Below are 12,347 nucleotides of genomic sequence, written 5' to 3'. Positions count from 1 at the left end.
GACATGTTTTAGTATATAGGTACATCCATTTTTGGACAAATGGAAGTCAAGTATTTTGGAACGGATGGAGTACAGAATAAAAAATTTAAGTTAGCACAACTAGTCTAATCCGAGAGCACAACCTAAGATTTGGTCGGGTTCTTCCCCCTTTTGCCGACACGTGGGACATCTAGCATCCAGGTCGTGTCATGAAAGAAAATAGAGTGGTAGTTGAAGCCATGAGATGTGCATCTTGGGTTAAACTGTAAATAGAATCTTACTACTCTTGAGTAACTCCAAAAGCGGCCACCGAAGATCTTTATTGGATTTGTTTTTCATCACCAACACGTCGAGGTGAAAGATGTGAAGGTTTAGTGGGTCCTCTTGCATTTTCACTGACATGTGGGGCCTCATGTGAGCAAACAGACGATGGGCTCCGCGCGTCCGCTGGCTGGCTGAGAAGAGAGATAGAGGAGGGCTGAGCACGGACTGCAGGAAATTTGTTCTACGTACCTCGATATAGGCTCGATATAGTGGGGTGGCATGGGCCATATAAGGATGGCAATGGGTCGGGTTTGGATCGGGTTGAACAATCTCAAATCCATATCCATGTCCATGAAGACAATCTTTGTCCACCCATGAAAAAAACCATGGGTGAAAAATTGTGTCCATGTCCAAATCCGATGGATATCCATACCCATTGGATATCCATTGGGTCCTCTCGAGACATATAAATAAGGCATAACACAATATTAACATAAACTCTTCCATTCTTCACCTCATGGTAGGCTAGGCTTCACTTATGGTAAATCAACATCCACTAACAACCTAAGATCATTTAGTATTTTTCCAGCAGATGAGAATGACGAGTCATTTAAGGAGGGAGTAAAAATAAGGGAAGGGATGTTGGATTATGTTACAGAGGGGATTGAATGTAAACTAAAAAAAGTTACGATGGGGATTGTGTAATTTCTTATGCATGTTTTAGATAAAAAAACTGTAAAATTGTTGTGGGACATATGACCGTGGGGCAGGGATAGCAGATTTTCCCCCATTAAGTCATACTATCGGGTCGGGTTTGGGTATATCCATGGGTACAAGATTATAACCATGCCCTATCCACGAACAATCGGGTCGGGTTTGGGCGCCGCCCATGGACACAAAAGCATATCCAAACCCTATCCATTCGGGTCGGATATCCATGGATATCCATGTCCATGGATAAAATTGCCATCCTTAGGGCCATAACTAGCATTCATGTCTAGCAGTACGACACACGCCACCCACACGAGTCCCATCCAACACCAATTTTCTTGGATTCCATGCTACAGCCATCTCTTCTCCCTCATGTTTTCTCAGCCATCACGCGGTGGGCGGGGTGGGGGTTTGCCGATAGTCGGTTTGCTCAACCGCGGTCCCACTTGTAAGTGAAAATGCAACACCGCACGCATTCCCGCTTGAGCGGCGTGCCGGACCAACCGTGTGGGGGTGCGACACGAACACGGCAGGCTTTTCCTTTTGAACTCGTAACTTGTAAAATTTGGTTCTGCTCCATGGCGCGACCGATAGATAGAAAATAACGATTTTGCCTAGAGTAATGAGAAGTTTGGTTCTGGTGCCGTTCATGCATGGAGTACGTAAAAAAATTATGAAGTTGATGCGAAAGGTAAGATAATTACTGTAGTATCATATACTACTACATGGATTTGACGGAAAGATAAAAATACATACGGATCCATCAACGACATCCTCACGCCCTAGTGCGCCGGGTCACCAACCGACATGTGAGGGCAGCGGTGTTGGCGGCGAGCTCAACATGCTTCTGAACAGTGTCGTCCAAGGTTGCCCTGCGGTCCAAGAAGGCCAGCGTCCTATCGTCCTCCTCTTGCATGTAGTAGTCCTTGTGGACGATTTGCGCGTAGACGTGGGTGATTATGTCGATGGTGTCTTGCTGTGCTAGGCGCTGTGCGCCGAGCGCGACCTCGAGGTGGACATTCTCCAGCGCGACGGCGGGCAGTCGCAGGGCCACCAGTGCGTCGAAGAGGTTGTCACCATAGTGGCCGTTGAGGGTGGCGGGCATCACAGAGCCTGGGCGCGTCGGCTGGAGGCTTACGTCAAAGTTGTCCGCAAGCTTCTTGACGACAGTGAACTTGTCGAGGAAACCGACGAGGACCTCGTCGAACAAGGAGATGAAGCTGTCGTCCAAGCAGCCCCTCGCCCTGGCGGCCTCAAGCAATACTACCTGGAGACGTTCCTCGGTGCCGGGCCACAGGCCGACATCGTGGACCATCTGGCACAGCCGGCTGATGCTCGCGCTCATCGCCTCCATGGGTCTAGCTTAGCTACTAATTCGAGTGATCACTCTTGCCCTTGGTTAGCGTGCGTAGGTGTGTAGGATTTCGTACTACTCCTCGGCCCTCTACTACACCCGCCTTTGGCTGTATGATAGGTGGGCTAGCCACCCCCTGGGCCCACATGTCACTCACCCAAAGGCAGTTGCCGTAAGTCAATGAAGCTGCGTCCCCTTCCGTGCTGGTGCAGTATAGCCATCTCACCGGACCTCTAGTTGGGGCCAAACGAGAGAAGTTTGATGTTTACTGGTTTATTGGTCCCCTTTGCATTTTGCGCCAAGTTTTGACCTTTGATTTAACTAATAAAATGTTAATGCATGTAAACAAAAATGTTGTGTAAGTCACCTTATGAAAACCAAATAATCCCAAAATACTTAGGCACGGTGCCTTAACTCCCTCCTTGTTTCTTATTTCGTGACATATCAACCAATGAGAGATGTGGGCCGTGCATGCTTTCAATGACTTGAGACTACCAAACATGACATGCAGTGTTTAGTTCATTGCATGTAATCCTATTAGTACTCTAGTTACCAAAAAACATTAAGTTCTCTCGCTGATAGGAATAAAACACCATGTATTTATTTATAGAGGGAGTAGTGCATTTTTTGTGACATGCATTACTAGATATTGCTAGTCAAATACTAAAATCCAGATGGATGTGGTAGTACTCCTAAATCCAGACGGTGGTGCTACTAGTACTAGTAGTAGTACTACCAATGTAGTAGTAGGAGTACTAGCATTGTACTACCCGTTGGTCAAATTATTACGTGTTGCTCCTCACAGTGAAGTGACAAGACCCTGCGCCGGAGATGACACCTGAGTATAGGCGCCGTGTTCGGCGTACCATAGTTAGCCTCACCGTCTGCAGTCACTATCATCATGGTTGTAGAGCTAGCCTGCTTACAACTAGCCCTGTTCGACATAATTTCCCGTGCGTAGATGCCCGTGCATTGCACGGAACACCAAGATTGGGGGTGGACGGCTCCGGCAGCGGCCATCGCGCTAGATTTTTCCACGGCCTTCTAGATGTGGTGGGTAGGAGATAAGGCTGATTGTGAGAGACGAGGAGTTGTTTGTAAAGAGGGAACAGGTGCAGGCATCTTTTTGCAAAAATGGAGAAGCTTGGTTTGTATGCGTCAGATCTAGATCCGGCGGCTATTAGTGAAAGATGGGAGGCACAACAACATCACCAACTCAGGACCTGTTTGATTCGCAGGATTTTGAAAACGCAGGAATAGGACACGGCAATATTACAAGTTTCAAACTGATATTACAAATGTTAGGAGTTATGCTGCACCTACGAAGAGGGAATTACTAGGAAGTTTACGTAAGAACTTTCCTTACTTTATGTGGATGCAACATTATCGTACAAACTAAAATCCACCACCCTGAAAAGTCACTAATGGGAAAATAAGTTTTCGAGTCTCTGGCCACCTGATGTTTCAAAAACAAATTCAGCTTCTGCGGAGACTTTGTCATTTAGGCTTAGACGCTTGCAGTGATCAGCACGCCATTCATTGTTGCGCCAGAGAACGCCAAACCTCATTACCTTGAGCACACTTGCCTCCAGAACAAAGAACCTGGCCAATTTAATCTCAGATGTGCTGCCTCGGTAGTCGATCAAATCAATTTCTATAAGATGGAGATCAAGGCATTCGATGAGATTGTTATAGTGCAGCACATTTTTCACTTCCGGGTCTTTTTTATCTGCAAAAGAAGAGAACATATTAGAGCAGCTGGCTGCATAAGATTGTCGTGTCATCAAGAGGTACCAATATCATTCGCTCATACGATAGGGTTGGCTGGCTAGTGATATTTTTTCACTCTCTCTCTCTCTCTTTGTTTCCTCTCATTTAACTCGGAGCACGTGAAGAGCTTGGGCATTTGTTGCCTTCCACTATGTGGCCGATGCCATATTTCACAAAAGTATGCCACATAATACGCATCGATGTCAAATCAAAAGATTTTGGCACCGCTCTCGCGATGTGAGAGAGTTGGCACCACTGTGCACACAGACCCACATGTATAAACAAATCAATCAAACCAACTACACCAGCCTCTCACTCTCCCAAACAAGTGTTTTTTTATTTCCTCAGTCCTCTCTCTCTCCCACGTATTGTTTTTTCATTGCGTGAGTTAATTTGGCACCGGAGCATAGTAGGTGATCCAGATTGGGGCACCAGGTGAGCAATGGAGGGGCATCGATGCCAAATGCATCACAAGTGAATTTGGCACATGTTTTGGCCTACATAGCCCACTTTTGTACTCCCTCTCTGTCCCAAAATTCTTGTCTTAAATTTGTCTAAATACAGATGTATCTAATTACATTTTAGTGTTAGATACATCAGTATCTAAACAAATGTAAGACAAGAATTTTGGGACGGAGCGAATACTACCTCGTATTTAGTATAAAATTTTGACCATATATTTACCTAAGAAAATGCCAATGCAAGCCACTAAAAATTACACCATTTGAAATTATGTTCAAATACGAATCCAACGATATAGTTCTTAGTGACATGCATTAACATTTTGTCAGTTAAATCTATGGTCAAATTTTGATACTACAAAATTGGAAGAGTAAACCAGGACGGAGGTAGTACTTGCTCTTAGGGTAACCATAGAGTTACTGGAGTAGTCTAAGTTACTTTCCACTATGACTAGCCTAGGCTACTATAGTAGTACAACATAAAAACGATGCAGGTGATCACGTGAGAAAAAAATACTAAAAACATTTATTTCGGTGCAGTGTGTAGATGCAGTTTTGAACACTACACTTGTCATCGTAATTTGGGAAAATTACGAAAAAATTGAGCTACGTTGTGATTACCGCTTACTTATAGGAAAGAAGTTTCACTTCGATGAGTAGCTTCTCCATGCACGGAAAGCATGTAAGGAATCCAACAACTTGATCCAGATTGGGGCTGATAGATTTTAGTGCTAAGATCTTCACTGTGCGCATGGACTGGGTTAAGCTTGTGGGAATCATTTTCTGGAAGACAGTCATAAATACATCAAGAAGAAATTTAAAAATGTGAATTTCAAGAAGACAGAGAAGAAGATAAGTGTCGTACCTGAACGATTATGGATCCAATAAAGAGCTTGGAGAATTTGGCAGACGAGTACACCACCACTGTCAATTTTGGCGCGTCAATGACCCTGATTTTTGTTGGACCTTCTAGATCCAATACAAGCAATCTCTCAAGGAAAGGCGCATTCTCAATGACCATAACGTGGAACAGCTAGAGTGATCTCTTCCCAATTGATGTCTTGTTGTGGGGCCAGCAAGACACATAAATCCATCGGAGATTCGTCGAGGCGATGTGGAGGCTAATGAACCCGTGGATCTGCTCAAGACGAAGGTAATCAAGCGCAGTACAGCTGCGGAGCAGTTGATCCATAGCCTTCTTCGAGATGACAACGTCGAAGAGGTCGAGCTCCTTGAGTTGAGGGAGAAGAAGGGCGGGCGCGACATTAATCTAGGGAAGATAGCAGGAGCTGAAGCTGGCGCGACGCAGCGTTGGCATGAGGCGAAGTGCAGACGGCGACAGAGAGCGACATCGTCCAGCTTCAAAGCTGAGCTCCTCGAGCTGATCTAGGGCGGGGGATAAGAACCACTCGTCGAACTTGGGTTGGACCTTGCAGTTGGTACTGAACATGAGGATGTCAAGGTGTCTGGCTGGCCCAGGGTGCGATGAAAGGATCTTGGAGACTGCGGCCATGCGTTTGCAATCCCCATCGCAGAGGCAGCTATCGATGGTGAGGTTGAGGGGGACGCAGCGCCAGAGGGGGCGCCACCGCCGGGAGAGCAGGGCAGTCCGCACGGCAGATTTTGTGGGGTGAAGGCCGATGATGACGAGCAGCATGTCGTCGGGGAGGCTGCTGATGAAGTCCAGGCTCACCGGATGTGGTTTTGGCTCGAGCCGCCTCCGCTTGTTGGCTGCCTCGCCGTCCATCTCAACCGGCGGCGACGCTGGTGTACACGTGTGCTGGTATGTGTTGTGTGTTGGGTGTGCGCGAGTGCGTCCTTCTGTGCATGCCGCCGCGCAGTGGTGAATTGTGCGCGAGTGCGTCCTTCGCGTGCAAGAAGTTTGTCCTCAATGCACCCTTAATTTACTAGCGTGCGGGGTGCTACCCTGAGTGGTTTCAACTTTGTTTACTTCACGCGTGTCAGATGGGCCTCTAGTTTACTTATTTTCACCCACTGCCACATGTGCCAGCACACGAAGATACAGAACACGAGATGACAAGGCAGCATGTGGATTGGTTGACCGGTCAACTAAACAATATACGGAGCTATACGCTGACACAGTGAGCGTATAATCCGTTGGTAAAGAGAGTTCGAGTGAGAGGGGAGGCCCGTGAGAGATAGCAAAGAGAGAGAGAGAAAGAGCTACTCCCTCCGTTCGATAATGTAGTTCCAACATTTTTTAAGTCAAACTTTTGAAACTTTGACCAAGTTTATAAAGAAATTACTTATATCTACAATACCAAAGATAAATGATAGTATGAAGTAAGTACATGTTGTGATGAATCTAATGATCGTTCCAGATGTAAATGTTTTTCTCCACATATACCTGGTCAAACTTTTCTGAGGTTTGACTTTTCAAAACATCCATATGCTTATGGACGTGACAGAGTCCCTAACTAGAGAGAGAGAGAGTGAAAAAGTGTGTGTGCGTGTGTGAAAGAGACATGGACAACACACGATAAAAGTAGAGAAAAAGCGTGCGTGTCTTATGCAAACATATCACACATGCATCTTCGACAACGGAGGCAAGGTGAGGAGATAGTGTGTGGTTGTTTGGAACCGAGAGAGCAAGACCCCTAGCACGTGGCAAGAGGGGTCAGACAAACAAGGGAGAGAGGTCGAGAGAGACGTACAGAGAAAATGCAGACATGGGGAGGAGAGAGTGTATGTTTGTCATAGAGAGATCCCCTGGAGATCGTGATGGGACTACATGGGTTGGAGATCGAGTGACAAGGTGTGTGCATGATAGAAGATGCCCCAAGAGATATCGAGATAGACGTATGGTTGGAAGGAGACAATACGTGTGTTCCTGATGGCTAGTAAGAGATAATCATACTTAGGAGGGGGGGGGGAGTGCTTGCGCCTATGATGGAGTGAGGGATTATGGTACTTAGGGGGTGCGTGTCACATGGAGAGAGAACAAGGGCGGAGAGTGCTGGATGGGTCTATATGTATAGCGCGAGCGAGACATGTGTATGTGTGAACTAGGGAGATATAAGGCCAGTTTGGCTTGTGTCCTGAGCATCTTTTGCCTGGCCTGGGGTTGTGGCTGGATTTCATGCACGCTTGTTTGGTTTCTACCCTATGAAAAAGAAAGCCCGCCTGGCCTGGGTTCCCTTGCACTTTAATTAGCTTGGCTGAACTCCAGACACTGCAAGTAGCCTGGCCCAGGTGACCGATTTCGAATGCCTGGCCGTGCCTGGTCGTGTGGCCATGAGGCTAACAGCAACATGGATGGATATTAGCATTAAATAATTGATGCATGGATTGATTGATGGGACGTTGATGCTTTGCCTGGCCCAGGCATGAACCAAACGCTTCAGCACCACACAAGCCTGGCCAGGCAGAAATATTTTACATCTCACGTCCACACCAGGCAGTACCGGCCATCAAGGCATGAGGGTTAGGTCACGAACCAAACTAACCAATAAAGTTTGAGAGAGATTGAGGAGCCCTGATAAGGCTGAGTGGTGCGTCAGATAGTTGAGAGGGGGAAAGAGATATTCCATCCGCTCGATAATGCAGTGCATGTAAATTTTTTAGAAGTCAAACTTTGGAAACTTTGATCAGGTTGACGCAAATGTTATTTATATCTACAATACCAAAGATACATCATACAAAACTACATCTCATGGTGAATCTAATGGTATATGTTTGCCGTACTAGATGTAATTCTTTTTTGTCCACGTACATGGTCAAACTTTATGATGTTTGACTTTTCAATAAATCTATATGCTATGGACCGATGAGAGTGCCTCAGTCGAGACAGATCAAGTGCGTGTGAAGGAGAATGAGTAAGTGTGCAAAAGGAGTATGTGTGTGAAAGATAAAGTGACAACAAACGATAAATTAGAGAGAGAGTGTGTGTTTTTTTCGTTTCTTATGCGAACATATCACGCATGCATCTCCGAGATGGAAAAGCGAGGCAAGGAGATACACGAAGATAGCTAGTGTGTGATTGCTTGCAACGGAGAGAGACACCCCTGTAGCACATGTCCAATAGAGGTCTGGGCAACAAGGAACGAAGGTCGAGAGGGACACATGGATGGCATGGACGCATGGGGAGGGAGAGAGGGTGTGTTTGTGATAGAGAGATCCCGTCGAGATCGTGAGGGGACTATATGGGTGGGAGATCGAGGGAGTGCGTGCGTGATAGAAAGACACCCCGAGAGAAATCGAGATAGACCATGCACATGTTTGTGATGGAGACTAAGATTAGCTAGTCATATACATATAGGGGGACTGCGTGTGCCTACAATTGAGTGAGAGACCATCATACTTGGCTAGCTGGGCATGAGATTGTGTGTGTGCGCGTGTGAGATGGAGAGAGAACGAGGGGGAGAGATAGAGTTTTAGATGGGCCTATCGAGTGCGAGTGAGATATGCATGTGTATGTGTGACCCAGGTGGATGTAGAGTTTGAGAGAGGGGGGGAAGAGCTCCGAGATGACATAGTGGTGCGTGATAGAGTTACAGGCAAAGAGACAAGGAATTTGTGTGCGTACGATGAGTGCACCCAAGATATCTAGCTTGGACTAGCTAGAGTATCATACATAGTGTGCGAGAGAGACCTATAGATGGTGTATATATGCATGCGAACTAGAAAGACCCCCCCCCCCACACACACAAAGAGAGAGAGAGAGAGATGGAGAGAAAGGGAGAGGGACCAACAAGGTTTTTGTGTCGGATGCGTGCGACAGAATTGAAGATTGTCGGCGAGAGAGAGAGAGAGAGAGAGAGAGAGAGAGAGAGAGAGAACAGGAGTCCAGTAGAGGGGGAGGTCGCGTTTTATGCATCAAAGACTGATATAAACCATGTTTCGATATAAAATTGCATTCAAATATTTAAATTGGAGAACATGTTGTCTGCAATCCACACATGAACGGATATATGTGTATATCAAACAAATTCATTAATTTGACTTTCAACATGTTCATGGAGTACTATAATAGTGTACAACATGCTACTCGATTGAGGTGTTCAATTTTGGATTTAGTTCACTATTTTGACCTACTGAATGAGCTATTTCATTGAATCGAGATATTTCATTTTGGGTTTGATTCGCGTTTTTGAGTGGGTCAACTATTTGTCATATAGTAAATCGCTAGCAACGAGCATGTAAAAACACATTACTCCCAAGCATCTTCTCTCCATCTAAAAAAGAAGTGGCAAGCTAATATTTCAAAATTTGATCCGAATCAACTTGGTAAGGTAGCCGTGGATGCTCGTTCTCCCAAAATTTGAACGAACCGTTAAACATCTTCTCTGCTCGGTGGAATTCGCCCGAGTAAATAAATGGGAGACGCGAAATTACCATCCTATGTGGGACACACATCAATTGGCCCATTATACATCGAGGGTAGGTTCGTAACTTCATCCAAGCGCGCCTTCTCCTCAGCCGAAATGACATGTGCCGAATAATTCATAAACCATGGTCAGCAAAACATGCTCTCCTCGCCCGAAATAGCTCGCGCCCACTATTTCAAAACACGCTCTCCTCGCTCGAAATCGCTGCGCCCACTATAGTTCAACACGCCCTCCTCGCCCGAAATCGCTCCCGCCCACTATTTGGGGAGAAGCAAAGTTACTCTACTATCCCCGACCCTCAGTACACAGACCCAAGCCGAGAAGCCTATAGGCAAGGGTAGAACTGTAACCCCCCCTCACATTTCAGACAAATACGTCTGTAAGACATGGTTCCCCTCCCCTCCCAATTCCCCCCCCCCCGCCCGCCCGCCCCCATTCATACCTCGTGGGTGCCAAATCACCTTCTCCCCGGGAAGCTCCCTTCTCCCGAGCCGTGAAACCTCAGCCCCACCTCCATGGCGCCCCCACCGCACCAATTTCACAGCCGCCCTCCTCCCTAATGCCGGAGACACTGTCCATTTGCCGTCGTGCAATGGGCCGTGTGCCTCTTACTCCGTGTTGCTGGTGCTGCCTCGACGACGGCCGTGTGAACCGTACCGGAGCCGATTCACCCCCGCCGTTATTCACGGTGCCAGAGCGGCTCCAACTTCGGATTCGTCCAGAGTCCTGGCGCTGCTTCCGCGTAGCCCTCGATCGCCGCGACATCGCTCTTTCCCTGCCGCCGGTCGCCACCGCAACCGCGCCGGCCTCACGGACTCGGCAGCTGGACCTGCCTACTTCACCATGCCGCCAGACAGGTCGCACCCTCATCTCAAATCACTTTATTTAGGCGTTAGTTGTCTGAATTTTTATTCTGGGCCAATCGATTCCCAATGGGAAGCAGCACCCCTCGAGGCGGCGGAGCTCCTAGGCTACCGGTTGGCTGGTGTCTAACATAAGGGTGCGGGGCCGCAAGTTCGCCACGGAACCAGCGCTTAGATGGCTATCTTTTAGAGTTGCGTGGGTTGAAGGTACTGCCGCCGCCGGATCTGGATGATGGGGAGTCTTTGTGGATTGGCCCAGGGGCGGCGCAACCACGGCAGTGCGGTGGGGCGGGGAGCGGGGTTTTGGCCGGGGCCACGGACGGTGGAGGCAGGCTGCTCTGCTGTTGGTCGCTGGATCTTCGGGGAAGATTCCGAACAGTGTCAGCCGAGAGGCACAAGACGGCCAGCCATCCGGCGTAGATCAGACAGTACCAAAATAAAATAAAATCATGTGACCCCAATTTAGTCTTCAGTCAACAGACGTGTGACCACTCTCGTACCTTGCTGTTGATCTCTTAGTGTATTTCTTCAGATCAAAGAGATATGTCGTTCTTAACATTATGCATTATCTGCATCTTCAGACACACCGTCTTCCGACTCACCGCAGTAGCTCCAACAAGGGAAGCATACACAGAAGGGAGCTATAGTCCCCACTCAACAGTTCCCTACATCGAATGCGCATGCCCGACATGGACAGCCACAACAACTGCAGGGCCATCGACAAGTCAGCACATGATGCTCACTCCTATGGATGGCAGCTAGATAGGTTGCACCCTCATCTTACTTGTGTGCAACATTTATGGCTTTGTTATTCATCTAAGCATGGAAAATAGATCATCACATTTCACTGTATATTCATGTTGATCTCTTACGGGTCTTGTTCAGGAGTTAACGTTGTTCCATAGTTCAGCTAAGATACTTGTTCTTTAGGTAACGTTGTTCCATAGTTATCATCCATCAGCCAATGCTATCCCACAGGCTGGTGATTATAGTATTATACCACTTCTAGTATTACCTATGTTGTTCTTTAATACTTTTGTGTGCCATCTAGTTAATCTTGAGTACAAACGATACATATTTTGTAGCTTTCATCTGTGTTCTCCCTTTAGTTTATGAGACCTGTTGCTGCTAGTTAACCCCAGTCCTACTATTTATGTCGTCTCCTACAGGCACTCATTACATAAATCTAACTACTAGTTGTCTTCCATGCATGTTAGATATAATTGCACACACTGATATATCCATAAGAACCTCATGGAGCAATGTAAAGGCCAATAAACTTGATGTCAATGATACCCAATATGATGGAACATGTAAAGGCAGTTCTTCAGAAGACTTGCAGAAAGATGATGAATCCTCTTCACCCCACAAGGTCCTTGCTCTAACTTGGCCTGTGATATGGGTACAACATGCATATAATGTCCTAGAGTGTATCTACTCTGTTGCAATGCCATGTGCTTAGCATGCTGATCATGCATGTAAATATGTCATGCCTTCCTGTTTTCAGTACCTATTCCATTCATGATAACATGTTTTCGAATTCAAGTACTGTTATTCTACTCTATCGCAATGCCATCTGCTTAATTTGGACATCATG

Source organism: Triticum urartu, chromosome 2 (assembly GCF_003073215.2).
Source record: "Triticum urartu cultivar G1812 chromosome 2, Tu2.1, whole genome shotgun sequence".
NCBI lineage: Eukaryota > Viridiplantae > Streptophyta > Magnoliopsida > Poales > Poaceae > Triticum > Triticum urartu.
This window is presented reverse-complemented; position numbering follows the sequence as displayed.